Source organism: Schistocerca gregaria, chromosome 3, assembly GCF_023897955.1.
Source record: "Schistocerca gregaria isolate iqSchGreg1 chromosome 3, iqSchGreg1.2, whole genome shotgun sequence".
Taxonomy (NCBI): Eukaryota; Metazoa; Arthropoda; class Insecta; order Orthoptera; family Acrididae; genus Schistocerca; species Schistocerca gregaria.
Genome location: NC_064922.1, coordinates 576572869 through 576593487, shown reverse-complemented (window position 1 = coordinate 576593487; position 20619 = coordinate 576572869). Strand labels below are relative to the sequence as shown.

General features: G+C 44.2%; 1 non-coding gene across 1 annotated transcript; it reads right to left on the bottom strand.

Annotated features, from left to right (window-relative positions):
* Nucleotides 1–12197: 12197 nt before the first annotated feature.
* Trnas-cga (transfer RNA serine (anticodon CGA)) lies at nucleotides 12198–12272 on the bottom strand. Its single transcript has one exon. It is a non-coding gene; the product is annotated as a tRNA-Ser (tRNA).
* Between the last annotated feature and the right edge of the window lie 8347 nt (nucleotides 12273–20619).

Below are 20619 nucleotides of genomic sequence, written 5' to 3'. Positions count from 1 at the left end.
CCATGTAGTCGTGAGGCGAGTCGGTCACAAGATAGTAGCGCATGCAGTAGTGCGATTCCTGAGTTACTAAATTCGCAGGTGAATAATGGACTTGCCTTTAGAACCGAAACAATTAATAGTAGTGATTTGGTGGAACAATTATGCTTGGGTATTAAGAATGGTAGTCGTAATTTTCCTAAATTTAAATCAAGGGGGTCAGTGCATCCAGTAACATTTTTGAAGTCATTTCAGGGAGCATTGCTTGTTGCTTGGGGCAGTAAAAGAAGTATTCGTTTTGTACTAAGTAACCTGGAGGAGGATGCCTTAAATTGGGCTCTGTTGAATTTAGATAGTGTTGATAGTGTGGAAGAATTTTCGCGAGCTTTTAGAGGTAAATATCAGTCAGAAAATGCTCAGAGAAAGCTGTGGTTAGAATTGTTCGGACCACAGCGGTATTCCTATAGTTGGGAGGATACCGTAATTTTGTGGAAAATTATTTGAACTAAGAGCTATTGATTACACGTTTACCCGATAAAGTTAGAGAACGGTTGGTAGGTGAGCGTTGGACCCAACCACACCACCACTTGATTTCTTAGATCAATTAGACTATTTACATAAATCAAACGAAAGGAATGACACGCGTGTTACTAACTTGGATGTAAGAGGGAATCCACAAGGACAAGAACGACCGAAAGATAAGTTTAGGGCTGATGGATGTTGTAATAACAATAATGGTGATTCACGTAATTATAACAAGAATAATCTTTTCTATAGAAATAGAAATAGAGAGAAGAGAAATCAGTGAAATGAAAGTGATGTGATTGGGTGAAGAACTGGCCCCGCAAATAATCAAAATGGTCAACAGAGAGTGGAAACAGTAAATAACAGTTGCAATGGTAATAATAATGGTAGTAATTTTGAACAAGTTGATAATGGTAGGTGTAGTCAGAATCATAATGGAGTGTTAATACAAGAGGTCACCCAGGATAACCAGCCCATTCCCTTGCCAGGTTGTTCTAGGGATCAAAGTCAAGGATACAGGAATGCCTTTTTGAACAAGCTTTAAGTGAGGAACTTCTGATCGAGAAAGAGGATCCAGTGAGTAACGCATCAACTATGATAGTGAAAGGCCAAGTAGAAGATTTGGAGTTTAAGTTCTTGTTGGATACGGGAAGTCAAGTTAGTATACTATCTAAAGAAGTGTGGGAAAGGCATAAACACAAGTGGAAATGCCCAATTAGTGGGACTAACCCCCATGTACTGGGACTAACCGGAAACAAATGGAAGAATGTAGAGGGAGAAGTGTTACTCACATTCACCATTTCCGGAGTAACGCTACAGCAATCCATGTTAATCGTGTCCGGAATATATTTATCCATATTATTCAGTATGGACTGGTTAGTGGCGAATGGAGTACTATTAGACGTACCAAGAGAAAGGATGAAGATAAATGTTAACAATAGTGCACCAATTCTTAATGGCGTGATTTAGGGCATGGCATCGGAAATTGGCAGAAAGCTGCCGTAAGAGTACGATGGTAAAAACGAGTTAGACGCGATTTGCTAGGGCTGACACATTTTCGCAGTAAGCCGGTGGACTAACACAAATCAGGAGTGGTCGGAGAAAGAAATATAGTCTATAACATAATACGAGAGTAAGATTTAAAGCAGAATTCTTTCTGATTGTGCTTATAGTAGTTTCCAGTGGACAAACCGATCTAGGAAGGTCAGAGTAGTCCCGAAAGTTGGAAGTAGGGGAGACAGACTGTTGTGTAAACCATAACGCCTCGGTGCTTGAATTCAATAGGGCATTTGTATTTGTTCATCTGTTGTTGATTAATTCTGAATACGTATAGTTGCATAGGCAGTACTTTCAATTGGTGCCTCAGTGTATATTGAGATTGTATCTACAGATTGAGACAGAGATAGCTAATAACATAGACAGAAGTGGCAAATGCAAAATTATCCTGGTCTGTCTGCGTGACAGAGCAGTGCAGTGAATGTAGTGGTATGTGCGAGTAGCTAATGCGATAGCGCTTCATTGGCTTACCAGTCGGAACTACTTTTCGTAGCACAAGCTTCTTCAATTCTTATTCATCCTGTAGTCAGCTTTGTGTAAATGTTGTAACATATGTTCACCAACCCAATTTGAGGACAAGACCTTCAGAAATATATCTGATATTACCAGATTAGTTTGTTCTTTCTTTAACAGTGTACCAGCCCGTTATGGACTGTTGACGTATTCTTGCAAAGTTCAATCAGGTTTCACATATGGGAGTGCACTGTAAATATAACAGTACCTTGGACAAGAGCAGGTGGGTTAACATGTGGAGCACGTGCGACTTGTCTTCAGGGACACAGGATCAGAAGGTAGGTATCATTTCTAACTAAGCCTCGTACTCCTCTAGGTCCGAAGATGACCGTAGGCACTCAGTATTATGTCACAGAAGCGAGTTTCTGGCTAGTTTCTTCTCTAGGAGTCAACCGGCTGGAGTATGTTGCTGGAATAATTTAAATTGGCAGTTTGCGTATGGCAGATTTTATTAAAATTAGCATGAAATTGTTAAAATATATGAATCTCATGAAACTGCAAAAAGGTGGGAATTTAAGGAGATGGGACCTGGATAAACTAAAAGATCCAGAGGTTGTACAGAGTTTCAGGGAGAGCATATGGGAGCAATAGACAGGAATGGGGAAAGAAATACGGTGGAAGAAGAATGGGTAGCTTTGATGGATGATGTAGTGAAGGCAGCAGAGAATCAGGTAGGTAAAAAGGCGAGGGCTATTTGAAATCATTGGGTAACAGAAGAAATATTGAATTTAATTGATGAAAGGAGAAAATATAAAAATGCAGTAAATGAAGCAGGCAAAAAGCAATACAGACGTCTCAAAACTGAGATTGACAGGAAGCGCAAAATGGCTACGCAGGGATGGCTAGAGGACAAATGTAAGGATGTAGAGGCTTATCTCACTAGGGGTAAGATAGATACTGCCTACAGGAAAATTAAAGAGACCTTTGGAGATAAGAGAACCACTTGTATGAACATCAAGGGCTCAGATGGAAACCCAGTTCTAAGCAAAGAAGGGAAAGCAGAACGGTGGAAGGAGTATATAAAGGGTCTATACAAGGGCGATGTACTTGAGGACAATATTATGGAAATGGAAGAAAATGTAGATGAAGATGAAATGGGAGATATGATACTGCGTAAAGAGTTTCACAGAGCACTGAAAGACCTGAGTCGAAACAAGGCCCCCGGATTAGACAACATTCCATTGGAACTACTGACGGCCTTGGGAGAGCAAGTACTGACAAAAATCTACCGTCTGGTGAGCAAGATGTATGAGACAGGCGAAATACCCTCAGACTTCAAGAAGAATATAATAATTCCAATCCCAATGAAAGCAGGTGTCGAGAGATGTGAAAATTACCGAACTATCAGTTTAATAAGTCACAGCTGCAAAATACTAACGCGAATTCTTTACAGACGAATGGAAAAACTAGTAGAAGCCGACCTCGGGACAGATCAGTTTGGATTCCGTAGAAATGTTGGAACACGTGAGGCAATACTGTCCCTACGACTTACCTTAGAAGCTAGAATAAGGAAGGGCAAACCTACGTTTCTAGCATTTGTAGACTTAGAGAAAGCTTTTAACAATGTTGATTGGAATACTCTCTTTCAAATTCTGAAGGTAGCAGGGGTAAAATACTGGGAGCGAAAGGCTATTTACAATTAGTACAGAAACCAGATGGCAGTTATAAGAGTCGAGGGACATGAAAGGGAAGCAGTGGTCGGGAAGGGAGTGAGACAGGGTTGTAGTTTCTCCCCGATGTTATTCAATCTGTATATTGAGCAAGCAGTGAAGGAAACAAAAGAAAAATTCGGAGTTGGTATTAAAATCCATGGAGAAGAAATAAAAATGTTGAGGTTCGCCTATGACATCGTAATTCTCTGTGAGACAGCAAGGGACTTGGAAGAGCAGTTGAACGGAATGGATAGTGCTTGAAAGGAGGATATAAGATGAACATCAACAAAAGCAAAACGAAGCTAATGGAATGTAGTCGAATGAAGTCGGGTGATGCTGAGGGAATTAGATTAGGAAATGAGACACTTAAAGTAGTAAAGGAGTTTTGTTATTTGGGGAGCAAAATAACTGATGTTGGTCGAAGTAGAGAGGATATAAAATGTAGACTGGCAATGGCAAGGGAAGCGTTTCTGAAGAAGAGAAATTTGTTAACATCGAGTATAGATTTAAGTGTCTGGATGTCATTTCTGAAAGTATTTGTATGGAGTGTACCCATGTATGGAAGTGAAACATGGACGATAAATAGTTTGGACAAGAAGAGAATAGAAGCTTTCGAAATGTGGTGCTACAGAAGAATGCTGAAGATTAGATGGGTAAATCACATAACTAATGAAGTATTGAATAGAATTGGGGACAAGAGAAGTTTGTGGCATAACTTGACCATAAGAAGGAATCGGTTGGTAGGACATGTTCTAAGGCATCAAGAGATCACCAGTTTAGTATTGGGGGGCAGCGTGGAGGTTAAAAATCGTAGAGGGAGGCCAAGAGATGACTACACTAAGCAGATTCAGAAGGATGTAGGTTGCAGTAGGTATTGGGAGATGAAGAAACTTGCACAAGATGGAGTAGCATGGACAGCTGCATCAAACCAGTTTCAGGACTGAAGACCACAACAACAACAACATTAATTTCGTAAAGGTGTTAAAGCGGACAATGTTCCAGAATTAACTCCTAATGTAAGCGGAAGTTTTGGACAAAACTTCACTTACCTAGTGCATAAGTGCCAATATCGTACTTGAATCATATGAGGAGACTTTAACCATATACGAGCAAAAGAAATAGCTATAGTTTTGTTAGTGATGAGCATGGCAAGGCATCCTCCAAACATTGTTAAACATCTTCTCTGAAAACTACGTAGAACACATAGCCCTGACCTTTCTGAGGCTGTAGACTTTGAAACTTTATCATGAGTCAATTGTAAAAACAATGATTACCATAGTACAAAGGGCAACTAACGCAAGTAGAAAGAGTTATATATTATGTAACCTAGATACACAAGTATTAACATCATATTTCAAAGACGAAATTTAAACATTTAGTTCAGAACGAGAGAATGTGAGAAACTATGACTCAAGTTAAAAAAAAAAACCTTGACCAAGGACAATGACAGATACACACCTAGTGGAATGCTTCATGACGGGAAGGATCTTCTGTGATATACAGTCACTGTAAACAAACTTCTAAAGAAACACATTCAACTGCATAATAAGTGTAAAACCGAATATAGATCTATAAGTAGATGTTGAATGAAATACATTTGGATGTGGAGGAGGCAATACGTGAAACATTCAATGACTGCCTTAGGAAATTATTATCAAAAGACATTTTACAAAACCTGAGCGAAGTCTGGCGTATGTGAAGGCCGTTATTGGCACTAACGTCAGTGTCCAGACAGTCATGAGCAAGACAGAAACTGAAATTGAGGATAGCGCAGCAGAAGCCAAAATGCTTAACTGCGTATCCGAAAGCTTCTTCACCAAAGAAAATATAGTGTGATTTGATCAAGCTCAATGTCGTACAACAGCAAACGAAGTAAATGTTAGTGTCAGTGGCTTTGAGAAGCAGCACAAATGGTTAAAATTGAATTAAGTTCCGCGGCTTGATGGAATTCGTAAGAGATTGTGTAAGGACTCTGTGTCTTAGTTAGGTCGACCTTTGAACGTAATACACGAATGATCGCGCGAAGAAAAAACTGTGCTCATTGGTGGGAAGGAAGCACAAGTCTCACCCGCCTGTAAGAAGGACAGCAACAGTGATCCAAGAAAACCACCATTCAGTATCCTTGACGTATAGTTGTCGTTGGATCTTGCAACATATTTTAAGCGCAAATGCACTAAAATATCTCTAACATAATTACTTCCTCCAAACCAGCCAGCTTGGATATAGGAAACGTCGATCACGTGAAGCTCAATTTGCGAAGTTCTCACATCACAGGTGAAAACGATGGATCGAGGCTGTTAGACGGAATGATACTTGACTTCAGAGAGGCGTTTGACTCAGTACCACACATATGCTTACTATCGAAAGACCTGTATGAGGTATCAAGAGAGACTTGTAGCTGAACTGGGGATTTATTAATGAAGATGACACAGCGTGATATCTTCAATGGAGAGTCATCTACAGTTGTTCATCTATAACTACATCTACACTATGCAAAGCACCGCCATGGACCCCCAGCCCCAGTGCTTCAGGTGTCAGGGCGAGGGCCATGTTGCGAAGTATTGCCACAACGCGGTGCGGTGCGTCAAGTGCTCAGCGGAGCACGACAGCAGCGCCTGCGACCGCGGCAGCAACGTTCTGCCGACCTGTGTCCAGTGTGGTGGCCCGCATGTCGCCAGTTGGCGCGGTTGTGAGGCTTTCGCAAGCAGCAGCCGTGCCGGGGGCGGCGAGGCGGCCGCGGCCGCACCGACGCAGCGGAAGAAGCGAAGACGACGTCGGAAACGGCGTAGGGCGCAGAACAGCCCGGCGCAGCAGAGGGACGGCGCAGCAGCAGCTCCACCTGCCAGGAGCAGGGAAGATCGCTTGGAAACGAGCGGCCAGGACGCAGCCCGCGCTCCCGAGAAGATACGTGACCTCGAACTCGGCACCGCCGTGAAGGAGGCCACTGCAGCCCTCAGGGCCGTCATTGCGGCAGAGAGGGCTGCCTTCGCAGCCGCCGTGGCTGCAGAGAAAGAAGAGGCCTTGAGGCAGCTGCGAGCAGTCTTCGCCCGAGGCCCCAGCGCAGTAGTACCTGCGAACACTCCTGCGACCTCGCAGAAGGACGTCCGCGCGCCTGAGCCAGCGGTTGCCCCAGCACCACCGCAGGTGAAAGGTGCTAAGAAGAAAACCGCCGCCCCAGCTGAACCGGTGGCAACGCCGACCGCTACGGGAGCGGGTCCCGCCACGGATCGAGAAGCCAAAAGGGCACCCTTTATCGCCGAGTCGCGAGCGTACGGCAAAACTTCCTCGGACGCTGAACTGACGCAGCTCTTCGAACAAACGGAGCTCTTTGAAGCTACATTGCGAAAGGGCTGCGGCGTGCAGTAGAGGAGGACGCTGAACGGTAGCCTCGCTGCCGTTCTGCACCAGCCTGATGAAGCTGCACCAAGTCACCGACGACAAGGCGCAGCAGAGGGCCTAACAGCAACGCATGCGTTGCCGCGCCGAACTCTTATGTTACAGGGAGGAAGCCACTGCAGCCGGCCCAGGGGACTACAAGCGAGCCCAGCTGCAGCACCCGGACTGACCCAGCTAACGGACACGCAGCACATAGGTAACGATGCACGATACCTCATGCTAACCGACCTCACCTTGCATGCTCTATCGCAGCTAACAAGCCGCTACTACCCTTACTACCCGTCCTACTGTCGCAGAGGTTTTTTTCCCTTGGCGCTGGCCTTGGCACTTTTTTCCCTCTGCCCTTACAACCGCTGCCCTTCGATCGCTTTCGACCACTTCTATCTCCTGATGGACCATGTAAATGAGTAATCTTACCCAGACGCATGGACAACATCACAGCCAGCATCCTGTGACGCCTGATTCAAAACTAACATGCTTACGGAGGTGACAGTAGAACTTTTGGTTTGGTCACCACGTTGGTGCGGGCGTGGAGGGGCCCCATCCTTTATTATCTCACCCTACCGTGCAGATTTGGAGTGATTTAGTTGCGACTCCAGAAGCCAGACTATAGGCATCGTTTGTTCTAACATGCACCACAATACGCTTTTGGTTGCGCAACGTTCTCTTATTGGCTGCTATAATAGCCTCTTGAATATATTTAATGAGGCCCCCAGGCATACACACCCAGTGCACATGGTGTATTCCTTGCTGCCATTTGCGGTTATTCACGGAACGTTAGAACTGCCAACGATTTGTAGGTCCCTACCGTCTCTATGGTTTTGTACTTGCACCCTCTTGACACGGGACAAACAGAACGTTTCCCAACTGGTGAAGTTAGTTTTCCTCGCTGAGTTTCAGTTTCAGTGGAAGGCAGCACCTAGAACTGTACTAGGAGGGAGAATGTAATAGTCTGAGTTCTACTTGCTTCCCACCTCCCGTGTACAGGACGCCTGGACCTATGACTGACGCACTGCTCACATTCAAGGGAATGAATAGAGGTAGAGCATGTACTTCGTGCAAAAGAGACAGAGTTCACCTGAAAGAATTGTACCTGATGTACCCCTGGTTTCTCCGGTACATGACTCAGTAGCCCTTCCAACAAACCCATTTTTAGCACCTTCAGTAGCTGATTAGTAGGCATGGCAATTTCCAGCAGCTTACGAATAGTAGGGAGGTGTGCTGGGGTCCTCGCTGTTTATCTTGTATATTAATGACCTTGTAGAAAACATTAAAAGCCCTTGGTACAGCATTTTTCGGCGAAAGGCAAAGGTCCCAGGTTTGAGTGCCGCTCCAGCACACAGTTTTAATCTACGAAGATGTTTTATTTCAGCACACACTCTGCTGTGAGATGAAAATTCACTGAGGAAGTAACAACAATAACTTTCAAATGAAGCAGTTACTTATATGAAGTACCGTCTGGAAAAAGATTAACAAATATTCAGGAAGTAATATAGCTGACTCCCATCAGGAATAATTTGGTTGAACTTGATCCGTCGTGACGTGAGCTTATTTATCTTTCCACACTGAAATCAACTACAGTCCTTCATTTTTCACTACAGTAACCCAATACAATTTATATAAGTTTATCTTCCATTACAAAAGAATATCTTCTGATATCTCTTAAGTTATCATATGAAAGGATGCCTGCCACCCGATTTATCTGCGGCTGATGCTATGCCACCGTTCAATTTCATACCTCGTCAAAGTGTTACACTCTGGTATTTCATGAGTTGACCTATTGCACCTGCGACTCACTGGCACTATAACCGTACGAAAACCACCTTTTCTCTTTTTGAGAAGAGGACAGTTTCACGTTTCCGATCATTTAGAGCTAGTTGCCAGTCTTCGCACCGCTTTGATATCATAACGAGATGAGACTAGTATTTGCCCAGTTTATTTGTGAATGATCTGCGAAGAGTCTGAGGATACTATTAAAATTGTATGCCAACTCATTAATAAATAAATTGAACAGCAAGGGTCCTAACACACTGCCCTGCGGTGCCACCGAAGTTTCTTGTGAATCGGTCACTGAATTTCCATCGAAGCTAATTTCCTGCGTCCACCGTACCAACCGATTCTCAGTCCAGTCACTAAACGCCCTTGATATTCCTTAACATCGTACTTTACACAATGAAGGTGAATCTGAAACTGAGTTAATTACGTTTCGGACATCAAGAAATACTGTGTCTTATGACTGCCTTGATTTGAGGCATTGAGTAAGTATGTGGCATAAATGCAAGTTTGACTTTACATTATCGGTGTTCCAGGATCCATGCTGATTGGTATGACGGAGGTCATTCTGTTCGAGATACTTCATTACGTTTCAGCTAAGAGTATGTTTTAAGTTTCTGCAAATAAAGGAATGAAAAGGAGAATGGAGGGTAGTTTTATGTTTCACTTGTTTTTCCTTTCTTGTATAGGGTGTAACCAATGGTTTTTGTAACTACTGGGCATGTTTTATTATTCGAGCAATGTAAGGCAGAGGGACTAAATCAACCGCAAAATTTAGCACACACGTAGAATCTGACAGGGACTCCATCGGGCCTTAAAACTACGTTCAATTTTAATATTTCAACTGTTTTCCCGACACACGTTTCTCTCATCTTCTCATCGGTACAAGCATTAAACTGAGACAGTTCTCCTTGGTATTGCTGTGTAAAGCAACATTTGAAAACTGAGTGAAGCATTTCTGACTTTCCTATGTTATCTGATATTTCAGTTTTTGTCTAATCTATGAGAAGCAGGACACCTACTTTGGTGCCGCTAACAGCATCTACAAACGACCACAATGTCTTTGGGTTGTGCGAAAAATCACTCGCTGGTGTTATGCTGCTATTGTCACTAACGGTTTAAAGCATTTCTATCTTGACAGTCGAAAGCGTTTTATTAATCTCTTTCAGTAGACGGGCCTAACATAGTTCTACACTTACAGAGTTTTTATAAGTTACAAATAATGTTTATCCATAGGATATGTGGCCTGTAATTGAATAAGTGTCAAGATGATATTTACATTGGCCAAAGATTCCGGAATAGCCCCCCATTAGGGTCTCCAGCAAGGCACTGACAAGGGGGAGGTGACCATGAGCAAAAGCATGAATAAGCAACGAAAAGGTAACGCCCTACTAGTCGGGGCATGGAATGTCAGAGGCTTGAACGTTGTACGGAAGTTAGAAAATCGAAAAGTGAAATGCAAAGTCTCAATCTAGATATACTACGGGTTAGTCGAGTGAAATGGAAATAAGACAAGGATTTCCAGACGGCTGAGTATGGGATATTAACAACAGCAACCGAAAATGATATAACGGGATTATGATTCGTCATGAATAGAAAGCTTTGGCAAAGAGTGTGTTACTATGAACAGTTTAATGACAGGGCTGCTATTATCAGATTCGACATCAAATCAACACCGACAACGGTAGTTCAGGTTTACAGCCAACGTCGTAAGCTGAAGAAGAAGATAGAGAGACAGTGTATGTGGATATTGAAAGGATAATACAGTACTTAAAGAGATACCTAATAATCACAGGGGACTGGAATGCAGTTGTAGGGGAAGTAGTAGTAGAGAATGTTACACAAGATTATGGGCTTGGGACAAAGAATGAAAGACGAAAAAGACTATTTACGTTCTGAAATAAATTTCAGCTAGTAGTAGAAAATATCAGCTCAAGACTCACAAGAGGAAGAGGTATACTTGGAAAAGGCCGGGTGATACAGAAAGGTTTGAGTTAGATTACTTCAAGGTCAGACAAAGATTCCGAAATCAGATCTCTGGATTTTAAGGCATAGCCAGGAGCAGATATAGATTCGGATCACAGTGATGAAGAGTAGGCTGAAGTTTAAGAGATTAGTCAGGAGGAATCAATATGCAAAAAGATGGGATACGGAAGTAATAAGAAATGAAGTGATACGCCTGAAGTTCTGTAAGGCAGTAGAAAGCAATAAAGAATACCCCAGAAAGTGGTACAATTGAAGAGGGCACTCACAGAACGTGGAAAGAAAAACATAGGTACAGAGAGGTAACGGCGAAGAAGCGATGGGTAACAGAAGAAATACTTCAATTGATGGCTGGAAGAAGGAAGTACAAAAATGTTCAGCGAAATTCAGGAATACATAAATACAAGTAGCTGAGGAATGAAATATGTAGGGAAGCTGAGACGAAATGGGTGCATTAAAAGGTGAAGAAATCGAAAAGGAATGATTGTTGGAAGGACTAACTAAACATATAGGGAAGTCATAACAACCTTCAATGAAAGTAAAAGCAAGGTTGGGAACATGAAGAATGAGACGAGAATTTCACTGATCAACGCAGAGGAAAGAGCGGATAGGTGGAAAGAGCACACTGAAGGCCTAGGTGAGGTCTAAGATTGATCTGATGTGATAGAAGATGAAACAGGAGTCGATTTTGAAGAGATAGGGCATCCAGTATTAGTATTTAAAAAAGTTTTGAAGGACTTGAGATCGAATAAGGCAGAACGGATAGACAGCATTCCATCAGAATTTCTGAAATCATTGGGGGAAGTGACAACAAAACGACTATTCCCGTTGGTGTGTAGCAGATACGAGTCAGGAAACATACGATCTGATTTCCAGAAAAATATCATCCACACAACTCCGTATACTGCAAGAGCCGGCAAATGTTAGAATTATCGCACAATCAGCTTCATAGCCCCAGAATGAGATTTTCACTCTGCAGCGGAGTGTGCGCTGATATGAAACTTCCTGGCAGATTAAAACTGTGTGCCTGACCGAGATTCGAACTCGGGACCTTTGCCTTTCGCGGGCAAGTGCTCTACCAACTGAGCTACAGAAGCACGAATCACGTCTGGTACTCACAGCTTTACTTCTGCCAGTATCCGTCTCCTACCTTCCAAACTTTACAGAAGCTCTTCTGCGAACCATGCAGAACTAGCACTCCTGAAAGAAAGGATATTGCGGAGACATGGCTTAGCCACAGCCTGGGGGATGTTTCCAGAATGAGATTTTCACTCTGAAGCAGAGTGTGCGCTGATATGAAACTTCCTGGCAGATTAAAACTGTGTGCCCGACCGAGATTCGAACTCGGGACCTTTGCCTTTCGCGGGCAAGTGCTCTACCAACTGAGCTACCGAAGCATTATTCACGTCCGGTACTCACAGCTTTACTTCTGCCAGTATCCGTCTCCTACCTTCCAAACTTTACAGAAGCTCTTCTGCGAACCATGCAGAACTAGCACTCCTGAAAGAAAGGATATTGCGGAGACATGGCTTAGCCACAGCCTGGGGGACGTTTCCAGAATGAGATTTTCACTCTGCAGCGGAGTGTGCGCTGATATGAAACTTCCTGGCAGATTAAAACTGTGTGCCCGACCGAGATTCGAACTCGGGACCTTTGCCTTTCGCGGGCAAGAGCTACCGAAGCACGAATCACGTCCAGTACTCACAGCTTTACTTCTGCCAGTATCCGTCTCCTACCTTCCAAACTTTACAGAAGCTCTTCTGCGAACCGTGCAGAACTAGCACTCCTGAAAGAAAGGATATTGCGGAGACATGGCTTAGCCACAGCCTGGGGGATGTTTCCAGAATGAGATTTTCACTCTGCAGCGGAGTGTGCGCTGATATGAAACTTCCTGGCAGATTAAAACTGTGTGCCCGACCGAGATTCGAACTCGGGACCTTTGCCTTTCGCGTCAAGTGCTCTACCAACTGAGCTACCGAAGCACGAATCACGTCCGGTACTCACAGCTTTACTTCTGCCAGTATCCGTCTCCTACCTTCCAAACTTTACAGAAGCTCTTCTGCGAACCGTGCAGAACTAGCACTCCTGAAAGAAAGGATATTGCGGAGACATGGCTTAGCCACAGCCTGGGGGAAGTTTCCAGAATGAGATTTTCACTCTGCAGCGGAGTGTGCGCTGATATGAAACTTCCTGGCAGATTAAAACTGTGTGCCCGACCGAGATTCGAACTCGGGACCTTTGCCTTTCGCGTCAAGTGCTCTACCAACTGAGCTACCGAAGCACGAATCACGTCCGGTACTCCCAGCTTTACTTCTGCCAGTATCCGTCTCCTAACTTCCAAACTTTACAGAAGCTCTTCTGCGAACCATGCAGAACTAGCACTCCTGAAAGAAAGGATATTGCGGAGACATGGCTTAGCCACAGCCTGGGGGCTAGCTCTGCATGGTTCGCAGAAGAGCTTCTGTAAAGTTTGGAAGGCAGGAGACGGATACTGGCAGAAGTAAAGCTGTGAGTACCGGACGTGATTCGTGCTTCGGTAGCTCAGTTGGTAGAGCACTTGCCCGCGAAAGGAAAAGGTCCCGAGTTCGAATCTCGGTCGGGCACACAGTTTAATCTGCCAGGAAGTTTCAGCTTAATAGCTTATCGAGAATCTATGTAGCTTACAAGAACAATGTGTAGAAGAATGGAAAAGAATGTTGAGGGTTTGTAATATGACAATCAATTTGCCTTGAGGAAAGGTAAAAGCACCAGAGAGGGGATTATTACTTTGCTGCTGATAATGGAAGAAAGAGTAAAAAACCCAAGTGTCTAGCTGTGCGGCATAACGCACTGCTGCCTGATCGGGAAGGCGTGCTAGTCCTCGGCATGAATACGCCCGGCGGATTAGTGTCGAGGTGCGATGTGCCGGCCAGCCTATGGATGGTTGTTAAGGCGGTTTTCGATCTGCCTCGACGAATGCGTGCTGGTTCCCCTTACTCCGCCTCAGTTACACTGTGTCGGCGACTGCCGCGCGAAAACTGTCTCCACGTACGCGTACACCATAATTACTGTACTACGCAAATATTCGGGTCACACTCGTCTGGAAAAAAATTGGAAATTTTTGGTAATGTTTTATGGGACCAAACTGCTGAGGTCATCGGTCCCTAAGCCTATACGTTAGTTAATCTAACTTAAACTAACTTCTGCTATGGACGAAACACACACCCATGCTCGAGGGAACACTAGTCAGAAATGAGACGTTTCCGGGGTAGTCCACTGGGGGCCGAACCGCACAATAACCCTGGGTTCGGTGTAGGCCTGCGGTGGGGTGAGTGGAGTGCTGTAACTTCTTGTGGGGTTGTCAGCCACAGAGGGCTACGGCGGGGACGATGTCTGTATGTCGTTTCTAGGTCCCGACTGTAATACAATACAATACAAGACTAAAAGACAATCAAGACAAGTTCATAGGGCTTGACTACGGGGAAAGACCGCTCGACAGTGAAAAGTGGTGCAAGATATTCGAAATTATGACAAAAATACGGTTTAGCCTTACGGAGAGACGGATAATATACAATATATACAAGAGTGAACAAGGAATAATATATGTAGACGACCAAGAACGAAGTTTTCTGATTAAAAGGGGTATAAGACAGGGATGTGTTGTTTCGCCCATACTGTTCATTATGTATATCAAAGAAGAAGTTAAAGAAATTAAAGAATGAATCAGGAGTGGAATTAAAATTGACGGTGAAAGGATATCCATGACACGATTCGCTGATGACGTTGCTGTCCTGAGTGAAAGTTAAGAAGAATTACATGATCTACTGAATAGTCTTATGAGTACAGAATATGGAATGAGAGAAAATCGGAGAAAGACAAAAGTAATGAGAAGTAGCAGAAACGAAGATAAAAGCGAGAAACATATTGGTCACGAAGTAGAGGAAGTTAACGAATTCTATTACCTAGGCATCACAGTAGGCAGTGACTGACGGAACAAGGAGGACATGAACAGCAGACTACCACCTGTAAAAAGAACATTCCAGGCCAAAAGATGTTTCCTAGTTTCAAACGTAGCCCTTAGTATGAAGACATTTCTCAGAATATGCATTTGAGGATCAGCTTTGTATGGTAGTGAAACATGGGCAGCGGAAAAGCCGGAACAGAAGAGAATCGAAGCAATTACGGTGTTACAGACGAATGTTGAAAATTAGGAGGATTTATAGGTATAGGATGTTCTGCGCGGAGCTGGAAAGGAAAGGAATATGTGGAGAAAACTCACATGGGGGAGGGTCTGGGTGATAGGACATGTGTTAAGACATGAGGGAATGACTTCCATGATACTGGAGGGAGCTGTAGAAGGTAAAAACTGTGTAGGAAGACAGAGATTGGAATACATCCAGGAAATAATTGAAGACGTAGCTTTCAAGAGATACTCTAGGATGAAGAGGTTGGTACAGGAAAGGAACTCATGGTGGGCTGCAACAAACAAGTTAGTAGACTGATGGCTCAAAAAAGAAAAAAAGGGGAGTTTTCTATAATATAAAGATAGAAGGGATGAAATGTAGGAAGTGTAAGGTTATCTGCTACTTTCACAGAAACCAGACTGCAGAAGTGAGTCGAAGAACATCAACAGGAGTCCATCTGTCATGATTTTTCATCTCCGTATTGAGCAGCAACTGCTTTGTCACTTTGAGAACAAAATAACAGGCATTGCAGACACGAGAAAGATATTAAATATAGACTGCAAGGGCAATAACATTTTTAATGCAGAGGAGGAGTTCGTAGAGATCGAATATATATTTGTGAGGGATCCTTTTCTAAAAGTACTAATCAGGAGTGTAGCCTTATATTTAAGTGAAGCATGAACGATAAACGGCACCAAGAATAAGAGAATAGAGACATTTGAAATGTGGTGTGTGTGTGTATGTGTGTGTGTGTGTGTGTGTGTGTGTGTGTGTGTCTGTGTGTGCCAGAAGAGCGGGCGCTTGTGTGGAGGTAGGATGTGGACTGTGGGTGCGAACGATAGATGGGAACCAAGGCATCATTGGAGTAAGAAGATTCATGTAGATTGCCGAGATGAAGAGGAGATAACAGCGTGGAAAAGAGTGCAGGTGATATACGTAATTTCATGGAAACAGAAGTTACCGCGAAATCGTAAAAAGGGATAGACGATAACAATTCGGTATTCCAAAGACTACAGACTGAAATACCACTCTTTGTTTAAATAAAATATCCTCTTTCTACATAAATTGATCACTTAGCTATATTTTGGAGCCTACAGATTACTAGCAACGTATACGCGGGAATATTTGCTGAGAGGGTATGTTTAATCGATAAATAACATCCTCATTTTTAGCAGAACACTAAAGAGAGGCCACCAGCGACAGGTGACTGGTAATAGCCGTAACCGCAGAATGAATTCCACTGCTCCATGTGTCCCACTCTCTGGCCCTTTGTGTCTGTTTTGTTCATCAGGGAGACACTGGGGATGACAATGGTCAATTCTCACAGCAGAGCGGGCGGCCTATCTCCTCTACACAGGAGCGCGCGTGACAGCGAATGGACAGGCGGACGCGTTCCATCCCACTCTGTGGCGTGAAGCGGAAACGCAAAGCACAGTCAAAGCGTCTGGTACATGTCGCTCCGACTAGAACACGAGGCCCCGTAGTTTCCCCCTGACAATACGAAATATTGCAGGTGCGTAGGTTTTTTTAATGAGGAGAGGTCCTTGTTCTACTGGAGCTGTGAGATTAACGCTTATACTATACGTTCTCTTTTGATGAAGACTGAAGGGGTGAGCGGAACCTAGATCTGCACATGCCTCTTACGTTGCCCACGAAACAGTACATCGAACTGATTTGCTGTGGCCTGTTACAGTGCATTCAATGTCAGTGGCGTACAGTGTGGAGAGTATCAGTGGCTGTTAAACGTCTTGCAGTACCTCAGCGTTCTTTCAGCCCGTAAAACGCAGTCGGTAACATAAAATTCGCTCTCACCTGGACTTGAGGCTTTCTCATAGCTGCAACATAACTAACGATATTTGTGGTAAAATTTGGTGGAGATCCCCCCTTGCTTCTTTCGTAGATTATTTACGTTATATGTACATAAAATGCATCGTAATACTGGTCGAAGACGTGTTCACTATGCAACACAGATTTTCTGACTTTGGAATTTTAGTTTCATTAGCGACCCGCGCCGATTACGTACAGGTAGCAGTAATTCATAGCCAGACGAATTGTCTGGCATAACGGAAAAGGTTTTACATTATACATATAAACCTCCGTCGTGATTTAGTCTATTACCGGATACCATATCAAAATAGTTACAGTAGTACGGGAGATTAACCTTCAGATACAGAGAGAAAAATGTGGCCAGGGGCTTTAATTTATTAATATGTACAGATGACGAAAAGTGCGTTAAATATGACGAAGTGCATTAAACAAGGCGCGAAAGTAAATATTAGGCTTTGCCAAAGGCCATTCTTTTTATTTTTTTTCTTTGGGTCATGAGTCTTCTGACAGGTTTCATGCGGCCCTCCACGAAATTGTATTCTGTGCCAACCTTTACCTCTCAGAGTAACAATTCCAACCTATGTCCTCAACTATACACTGAATCTCTGTTTCATCTGCTGTTTTTACCCTCTTGAGCTTCTCTTAGTACTGGAAGCTACTCCATCGTGTCTTAACATACGTCCTATTTTCCTTTCCCTTCTTCCTGTCAGGACTCGATGTCCTTATTTCTGCTACTTCTCATTACTTTCGAATTATTCGATGCACTCTAAATCCATTACTCCCACCTCATTAGAGTATTCATTCCATTCAACTGATTCTTTAATCTCACTGAGGATCGCTATATTATCAGCGAATTATAAAGTGGTATCTTTGCACACTTAACTTCGATACCATTGTTCAGCCTTTCTTGTATTTCAGTCATTGCTCCTTCGCTGTGTAGACTGCACGGTAGGGATGAAAGACTACATTTCTGTCTCCTATTATTTTTATTCCGAGTGCTTCATTCTTGGTCTTTTGGTCTCATTATTGCCTCTTTGTCCTTGTAATTACACGTTAAGCTAATTTTTCTCATATTTTCGAACATCTCGCACCATTTTACATTGTCGAATAGTTAATCTAGGTCATCAAATGAACGTGTCTTGATAATTCATTCTAGCTTCCATTACCAGCTGCAACGTCAGAACTGCCTATCGGTTGCTTCACCTCTCCCAAAGCTAAAACAGACGATATCCTACAGATCCTCAATCCTCTTTCCCACTCTTCTGTATATTACTCTTGGATGCATAAACTGTTAAGCTCATTGTACTATAGTTTCCGCACTTCTTTGAACTTGCTACCTTCCGAATTGTGTGGATGATATTATTCCGAAAGGCTGAAAGTATCACACGTTTCATTCATTCTACACAACAACATGAATTGTCTTTTCATGCAGTTTCCTCCAGTGACTTTAGAAATTCCACTAAAATGTTATCTACCCCTACCCTCTTATTTGATATTAATTTGTCCAAAGATCTTTTAAATTCTGACTGCAGCACTGTATCCCCATCTATTCACTGTCGACTCAAGTTTCTTCTTATACCGCGTCATCAGACAAGTCCTCCCCTCATAGATGCCTTCAATATACTCTTTATAAACAGCCTCTTCCCCTATACTTTTAAACAATGGAATTCCCAATGCCCCCTTACTGATAGCGCCCTTTCTTTTAATTTCACAGAAGGATTTTTCGAAATTTTTGTTTGTTAAATCATTCCTCCCGACAGCCTTTTCTTTTTCGATTTCTTCGCTTTGTTCATGCAGTCAGTTTGCCTTAGCTTATCTACACTTACTATTTATTTAATTTTTAGCTGTCTCATATTTCTGATTTCTTGAATTTCCTCCGCCATTGTTGTACCTTCTTTTCTGTATTTCTTCCACCACCCATGGTTTCTTCATATTTACCTTTCTTGTACTTAAATTTTCCTCTCCAACTTCTATTAATGCTCTTTCTAGAGGTGTCCTTTCTGCTTGCACTGAACTGCCTACTGCGCTCTTCATTAATCCGATATTTATAGACGGAGAGGAATTGAAATGTGTCTCTTTATTCCTTAGTACTTGAGTATCCCACTGATTTGTTCATTAATTCTTCCTGATCAGTTTCTTGGTCTTCACCCTACTGGTCATCATTACTAAATTTTTCCAGTTAGTCTTTCTCCTCTCTCATTCCTACCGTGCTGGGGGAAGCTGTCAGACTCGCAACAAGCCTCCAACGCCCTCTCGACGTCCAGTATTTAGATCGCCACCGCGGACAGGATGACTCAGTCTCAGTCCCAGTTGGCGTCTGTCAGTTCACATCACCGGCTGTGAGAGTGTATAGCGACTGGAGTAGTGTTTGTAGCTGGAGTTGTACTTCATCAGTAGTGAGGCTGATGTCGACTGTTAGTGAAGAGCTTGTCGCACAACACATGACTCTTAAAGATAGGTAGCTTCCTGACTATACACTCCTGGAAATGGAAAAAAGAACACGTTGACACCGGTGTGTCAGACCCACCATACTTGCTCCGGACACTGCGAGAGAGATGTACAAGCAATGATCACACGCACGGCACAGCGGACACACCAGGAACCGCGGTGTTGGCCGTCGAATGGCGCTAGCTGCGCAGCATTTGTGCACCGCCGCCGTCAGTGTCAGCCAGTTTCCGTGGCATACGGAGCTCCATCGCAATCTTTAACACTGGTAGCATGCCGCGACAGCGAGGACGTGAACCGTATGTGCAATTGACGGACTTTGAGAGAGGGCGTATAGTGGGCATGCGGGAGGCCGGGTGGACGTACCGCCGAATCGCTCAACACGTGGGGCGTGAGGTCTCCACAGTACATCGATGTTGTCGCCAGTGGTCGGCGGAAGGTGCACGTGCCCGTCAACCTGGGACCGGACCGCAACGACGCACGGATGCACGCCAAGACCGCAGGATTCTACGCAGTGCCGTAGGGGACCGCACCGCCACTTCCCAGCAAATTAGGGACACTGTTGCTCCTGGGGTTTCGCGAGGACCATTCGCAACCGTCTCCATGAAGCTGGGCTACGGTCCCGCACACCGTTAGGCCGTCTTCCGCTCACGCCCCAACATCGTGCAGCCCGCCTCCAGTGGTGTCGCGACAGGCGTGAATGGAGGGACGAATGGAGACGTGTCGTCTTCAGCGATGAGAGTCGCTTCTGCCTTGGTGCCAATGATGGTCGTATGCGTGTTTGGCGCCGTGTAGGTGAGCGCCACAATCAGGACTGCATACGACCGAGGCACACAGGGCCAACACCCGGCATCATGGTGTGGGGAGTGATCTCCTACACTGGCCGTACACCTCTGGTGATCGTCGAGGGGACACTGAATAGTGCACGGTACATCCAAACCGTCATCGAACCCATCGTTCTACCATTCCTAGACCGGCAAGGGAACTTGCTGTTCCAACAGGACAATGCACGTCCGCATGTGTCCCGTGCCACCCAACGTGCTCTAGAAGGTGTAAGTCAACTACCCTGGCCAGCAAGATCTCCGGATCTGTCCCCCATTGAGCATGTTTGGGACTGGATGAATCGTCGTTTCACGCGGTCTGCACGTCCAGCACGAACGCTGGCCCAAGTGAGGCGCCAGGTGGAAATGGCATGGCAAGCCGTTCCACAGGACTACATCCAGCATCTCTACGATCGTCTCCATGGGAGAATAGCAGCCTGCATTGCTGCGAAAGGTGGATATACACTGTACTAGTGCCGACATTGTGCA